The sequence below is a fragment of the Rhinichthys klamathensis genome, unplaced genomic scaffold (assembly GCF_029890125.1).
Source record: "Rhinichthys klamathensis goyatoka isolate OS25496 unplaced genomic scaffold, OSU_Roscu_1.1 h1tg000776l_1, whole genome shotgun sequence".
Lineage (NCBI taxonomy): Eukaryota > Metazoa > Chordata > Actinopteri > Cypriniformes > Leuciscidae > Rhinichthys > Rhinichthys klamathensis.
In genome coordinates this window covers 891,635-898,016 of record NW_026607175.1, presented here as the reverse complement: position 1 = coordinate 898,016, position 6,382 = coordinate 891,635, and positions in this window count along the sequence as shown.

The window sequence follows — 6,382 nt, the reverse complement described above, 5'->3', positions numbered from 1 at the left end:
CGAGGGGTCTTCACCGCCGTGGCCGCCCGAGGGGTCTTCGCCGCCGTGGCCGCCCGAGGGGTCTTCACCGCCGTGGCCGCCCGAGGGGTCGCCCGCTCCGCCCTGGCCGCCTGCAGTTCCTGCTCCGCCCTGGCCGCCTGCGCGTCCTGCTCCGCCCTGGTCACCCACGCTTCACGACCCATTCCCCTGCACGAACCTGGCCCTCCATCCCTCCCCCAAAGCCGCCTCCATTTCACCACCCTCCTGAACTTTAGTGTATTTGTTTTGAGGGGCGTCGGGAGCCGCCCATAGGGGGGGGGCTATGTCACGGTGTGGGTTTTGTTCCTTGTTCTTGTCTGTCATGTGATTCCCTGTTTGTCATATTATCCTGCCATGTGTCTTGTTTCATGTTCAGCTGTTCCCCGTTTTGTTGATTAGTCTCCCCATGTGTTTCTGATTAACCAGGCCCCCTTGTTATCTTGTTTAGCTTGTTTGTCTGTGTATTTAAACCCCTGTGTTTCAGTTGTTTGCTGTCGGTTGTTGTTGAATGTTGCTGGTAGTCTGTGTTCTGAGTACCTTGTTCTGACCTTACCCTGGATTACCTGTTTGTTGGATAATTAAAGTGCTTGCATTTGGATTCACTCTCTGCTTCATTCCTGCCTATAGCGTAACGTGTGTGTGTGTGTGTGTGTGTGTGTGTGTGTGTGTGTGTGTGTGTGTGTGTGTGTGTGTGTGTGTGTGTGTGTGTGTGTGTGTGTGTGTGTGTGTGTGTGTGTGTGTGTGTGTGTGTGTGTGTGTGTGTGTGTGTGTGTGTGTGTGTGTGTGTGTGTGTGTGTGTGTGTGTGTGTGTGTGTGTGTGTGTGTGTGTGTGTGTGTGTGTGTGTGTGTGTGTGTGTGTGTGTGTGTGTGTGTGTGTGTGTGTGTGTGTGTGTGTGTGTGTGTGTGTGTGTGTGTGTGTGTGTGTGTGTGTGTGTGTGTGTGTGTGTGTGTGTGTGTGTGTGTGTGTGTGTGTGTGTGTGTGTGTGTGTGTGTGTGTGTGTGTGTGTGTGTGTGTGTGTGTGTGTGTGTGTGTGTGTGTGTGTGTGTGTGTGTGTGTGTGTGTGTGTGTGTGTGTGTGTGTGTGTGTGTGTGTGTGTGTGGTAATAATTGATATACGGTAGTCTAATTGCAGTTATTTAGGCCACACCACCTACAAGCTACTTTGTTTGGGGTTCTCCAAAGACACTGTCATAAAAAAATTGAAGCATGGGAGTGCAGACTTAAGTTTTGTCTCATTTTAAAGATGACAATTGGCAGATTATTTAAAAAGTGAACCAAAAAAAGCTATAGAGGTTTAAGTTTATGAGAATTATTTATGAGCAATATTGTATATAAATCATATATTTTATGAAACACGTTGAACTCAAAAAGTGCTAGAAAATGCCATAAATCTAAATAAGTTAATAAGAATATTAAGTTGCATAATAAGAATAATAAGTTGAATAATAAGTTCCAAATTTGAGGTTGATATCTCAAAAAACGAGCTTTCGGTAAGATTTTGTTTGGACGCAGTAGCAGATTTTCCTCATTAGATGCAGCAAAACTCCACTGGGACACAGTACAGTAGAGTTTTTCGCTCTCAAATATTACACGCACGCACACACACGCACGCACGCACAAAAGTAGTTATGAACTGTACATAAGGGATGTTTTGAACACAATTTAGTTGTTTTATTTTGTGACTCTTCAAACATTTGCTTCAATATTTTTTGTCTTGTTTGCATTAGTTGACAGAGGACTCCTAACAAGCAACAGAAACAACATTTCTCTGTCTTTGTCTTCATTTGTGATGTGGAGGCAAACTATAACATGCGCTTTGATTCTTTCCATACATTTTTATGTGTTTTAGAGATTGAATTGAAATCAAATATTAACATTACTGCCCTAACTATTTCTGAATAGGATGTGTACTTCATAAATATTTGGAATAGTATGGAAATACAAGGTTCAGATCACTAAAAATATGGAAATCGAAGAGTCATCGGTGGAGTCTGGATGTCATCTACTGGAAAAGTTTGGTACTGCGCACAAAATTTTTTTCCTAAAGCTCATTGATACCAGAGACTATTTATATAGAGACATGCCACTTCCTCAATCCTTAATACAACTATATAGGGAAAACCCGTAACGCCAAAGATGGCGGTTGTATGCACATGCCCCGCCCCTCCCGCTGGAAAGCCAATCGTCTGCTTTTAACAGTCAAGCCGGGAAACATGTAAGCCTATCGTCTGGTTCCACTGACGCATGCGCACAGTTGAGGTTTGCGACATACGTTACTGTTTGAAAAGGCGGCAGATTTGATATGCAGTGTATGTGTGAGTTGTGTAATATCAGACATCAGAAGTCTCCCGCAGACTGAAAGCGGCTCCCTGATGCCCGCAAATTAGTTCAAATCTCCCTGAGTCTAGAGCGAGCGAGAGCGCGCACATACTGTGCTTCAAACTGTGTAGCGCGCGCACGACCGAGGGAGAGAACCCTTGCGCATGCGTAGTAAAAGTATAACCTTTGGGGAAAAAGGCGTTTTAAACCTTATTTTGGGGCAAAGTCATCAAACTTTTTCAGCGATTTTTATCATATTTTACTGCTGTTTCTATACATTCAGTTTTAATGTCCCGGTGACCAGTGAAAGTGCAGTTCTGGGTCTCTGCCCATTCATTTAGATAGGAGCCTGGTCTTGTTAGTCTGAAATAGCTGCCCGGAGGCGTTGCCAAGATGGCGGCCGAGTGGCATGACTTGCCTAAAAGGACTTTGTTGATACCCCTTTTCCACCAAGGCAGAGCTGGTGCTGGTTCGGAGCCAGAGCCTAGTTTTAAATCGGTTCTTTGTTTTTCGCCCACCAAAGCACCAGCTCCGAACCAGTAAAAGTGGTTCTTAAGTAGCACCAAATCATTGCTGGTCTAGAAGTAAGAGCCGCTTACGTCAGCGACTGGGGGCGGGGTTACCGTGACCAACAAGACGAACAGAAACTTGTGACCGCCATTTTTTAAATAGCAGCTAATCGAGCTAATAGCAGCTCGATTGTAATCTCTGTTTATGCAAGTTACGGTAAGCTGCACGAACGCGTTGTATTAGCCGTGTTTGGATGCCGATGTACGTTAGGTTCGCAAAGCCATGAGCATCAATAGTAACGCAATGACCGCCATTGTTGATAAAAGGCTTGTTGGAGATGCTTAGGAGCGGCGCGGACCGATCGGAGCTGCGGGAGTGTGTGGACAGCATACGACTCCTTGTGCTTTTCGATCGCTTTTGCAGTGCTTTGATGTCATACGCCAATCGGTTTGCGAGAAGCCGATGCATCTCGAATAAGCCTGGTGTGTTTGTGTTTGGCGCTGCCGCGCTAGCGTTGCTGGGCAACATGAGATACAGTGACGTAAGACCTGGCTCTGTGGTGGCTCTCTGGCCTGTGGAAAGGCAAACCGGTTCTTAGAAAGCTCGTCAGTCGAACCAACTCCGAGCCGGCAATAGCACTGGCTCTGAACTAGCACCTGGTTCTTGCTGGTGGAAAAGGGGTATTATTGAGTCAATGAGTCATCAACAAATCTGGCCCAGAACTTGTCCAGATATTTAGCATTGATTTTCTTTAAGTTTTAGAGTTGAAAATGTTTTGTAAATATTTATAAAATACAACAATATGGTTTTTATATATTACAATTTTCATAAACTTAAACTTCTTAAAATAACTTTTTTAAACGTTACCTTTACAGCTTTGTTTTACTTCTTTAATAATCTGAGAAGTGTACCTTTTAAGTACCCTGTTAGTTCGCAGTGCAAATTGTTAACAAATACAACTTGATGTCCTACTCAAAACACACGTTTTCAACGCCCATTTTTGTTACGATAAACGCGCGTCAAAAACGTGCGTTTTAAATAGCAGATCACACGTCGAAGACGCGCGTTTTGATGCAAAAACCACACGTTTCTGTCGCTTTTATGGTAAAGTAAAAGCACACACACAAACACACACACACACACACCCCTTCTGCCTGTCTGTCCCAGTTTGAGTTATATTGTTGTAGTAAAAGTTTTGCATTAGAACTTTGGACTCCTCCACTTCTTCTGCACCACACCCTGACACTGGGATAATGTAAGTACACAAGTCAACAAAATATATAAGACTGTTCTTGTGGTTTTTGGAAATTTTAATCCAAAATCTTACATATTGTGCCTTTAAAGTCCGGGTCTTTATTTATGATGAATTGACTTGATAAAGTTTTTTTTAAAAACAAGTTATTTCCTGCAGGTCATTTCTCGATGTCTGTAATCTGACCCAATATGGAAATGCTGCTGTAGTTGTTTATCTCCAATACTTAAAGACATAAGAGGCTTTTTTTCAAAGTTAAACATTTACAACACAGTGTCGTGCCTCTGTTACCGAAGTTGAACTCCTTTAGTTTGTGAGCAAATTTGGTGAGTTTAAAGCTTAATATGATTCAGATAAGCAATAAGTTTGCAGACTTCGTCTTGTTTAGTTATATTTGTTACAGTAAATACACAAGCTTAAAGTGGCAGACCTAGGCCTAAATAGCATAATGAAGAAGTAACTGTTACATGTAATCCGGATCATGTAATCTGATTCCAGAGATGTTCAAATGTCAGATTGGATAAAATCTCGAAAATTGGCAGTTCAAAAGAAAGAAAAATAGTCTTAAATTGGATTATCTTGGTTTTTATCTCGACTTAAAGGCTTTGAACAATGGATAATGAAGATTTGCTCAAAACCAAAAGACTGGTTTATGAAACATCAAAGATTGGAATCGCATCAAATGTAACGCATGTATCAAATGGAAATGTAATGCATATTTATAAACCGTTTTACCCAACACTTTTATAGTAGATGTCATGTGACTTGTGTACGCGCGCCGCTGGGCATCGGTCAGGCGAGTGCTCGTCTCCTGCGCGCTCTGCTGATCGGCTGAACAGAGGACCCTTCTCGAGAGACTTCCTCCCGTCTCAGTGGCGTAACGAGCCAACACCGGGCCCTTATGCAGGATTATCAAGGCGGGCCCCCCTACAGCACGTGATGACGCAATGTCCACGAGTAGGCTACCATGAATAGGACAATAGCCGCTTTCCGACCGGAGGGACTTTTGCAGTTCCTAGAACCTAACGTTCCTATAACCCTTTTTTTCGCGTGTTCCGACCGGACTAAGTTGGGGATTTTTTAGTTCCTCAGACCGTAGTTCCCATAACTCTTTCAGTACCTAGTCTAGAGCGAGGACTTTTTTAGTTCCCTTTCCCTAGGTCTACGTTGATTGGTTCAACTTATAAGTCACGCCCAGTGTCAACATATTTTATTCACTGTCTGTTGCAATTCGCCTATGTATGCTATGCTAACTCATAACATAACGCATTCAACCAGCTAATTGCTATGCTTGCTAAACTTACCCGTCGTTTTGTTTGTCTCCTGCGCTCTGCTCTTCTATCTTCTTCCATTATATTACTTAAGATCATATTACGCTGGAGCCTTCGTCTTCTGTGTTTCTCTGTACAGAACTCAAGCATAGTCTTTAAACGCCGCCGTTCGTACTCGTTATTAAGGTCCCGCAAGGCAGAACAGGAACATTCCGATAGCCTCCTCCATGCTGGTTTGTTGTTGTATATGTGGCGCCGCCGCCGCCGTGCTTGCGTCACTCCCTTACCCCTCCTACCAGTTCCTATGGCCACTTGGCCAGTGCGAACGCAAACAGCAAAACCGAGTTTGGGGGAGAGTAGTTCTTAGAACTGTTTAGAAGTGGACAGTTCCTATAACTAAGTTCCTGTAACTACTTGGTCGGAAAGCGCCTAATATGATCATAGAGACACAGCATAAAAGAGATGAGATGACTGACAAAATCAGGAGTAGCCTGTCGATATTGTCTGTCTCAAGTTCATCGTTTTTACTGTTTTGCACGCAATACGCATGTTCACTTACCAACCCGGGGATTCCCCAGTCCCAATTCGGAAACAAATTACACCAAAATCCATCATTGGTCTTTTCATACTTATATCTAATGATCAGTACACTATGTTGTTGTCATTATTTATTCAAATAAATTCGCGATAAAGTAAAATGCGATCAGACTAAAAGTAGTAAAATGCGTTAGGGGGCCCGGCTGTCAATCAATATCTTCCAGTCACGCGCGGGCCCCTGATTGGTCCGGGCCCGTAAGCAACCGCGTACCCTGCTTACCGATAGTTACGCCTGTGTCCCGTCTCCATGTGCTCTACTTCTATTGGATAGACGCGGTGCGTTCAGCGGAATTCATTTGCATAAAGATTCATTTGCATCGGGAGACAACGAAAGTCAAGAAAAGGAAGCGAGGAAAAAAGGGAGGCGTTCGTCAACGACTACGGCGCAAACAGCTTACCCGTATTTCCCTGCCGT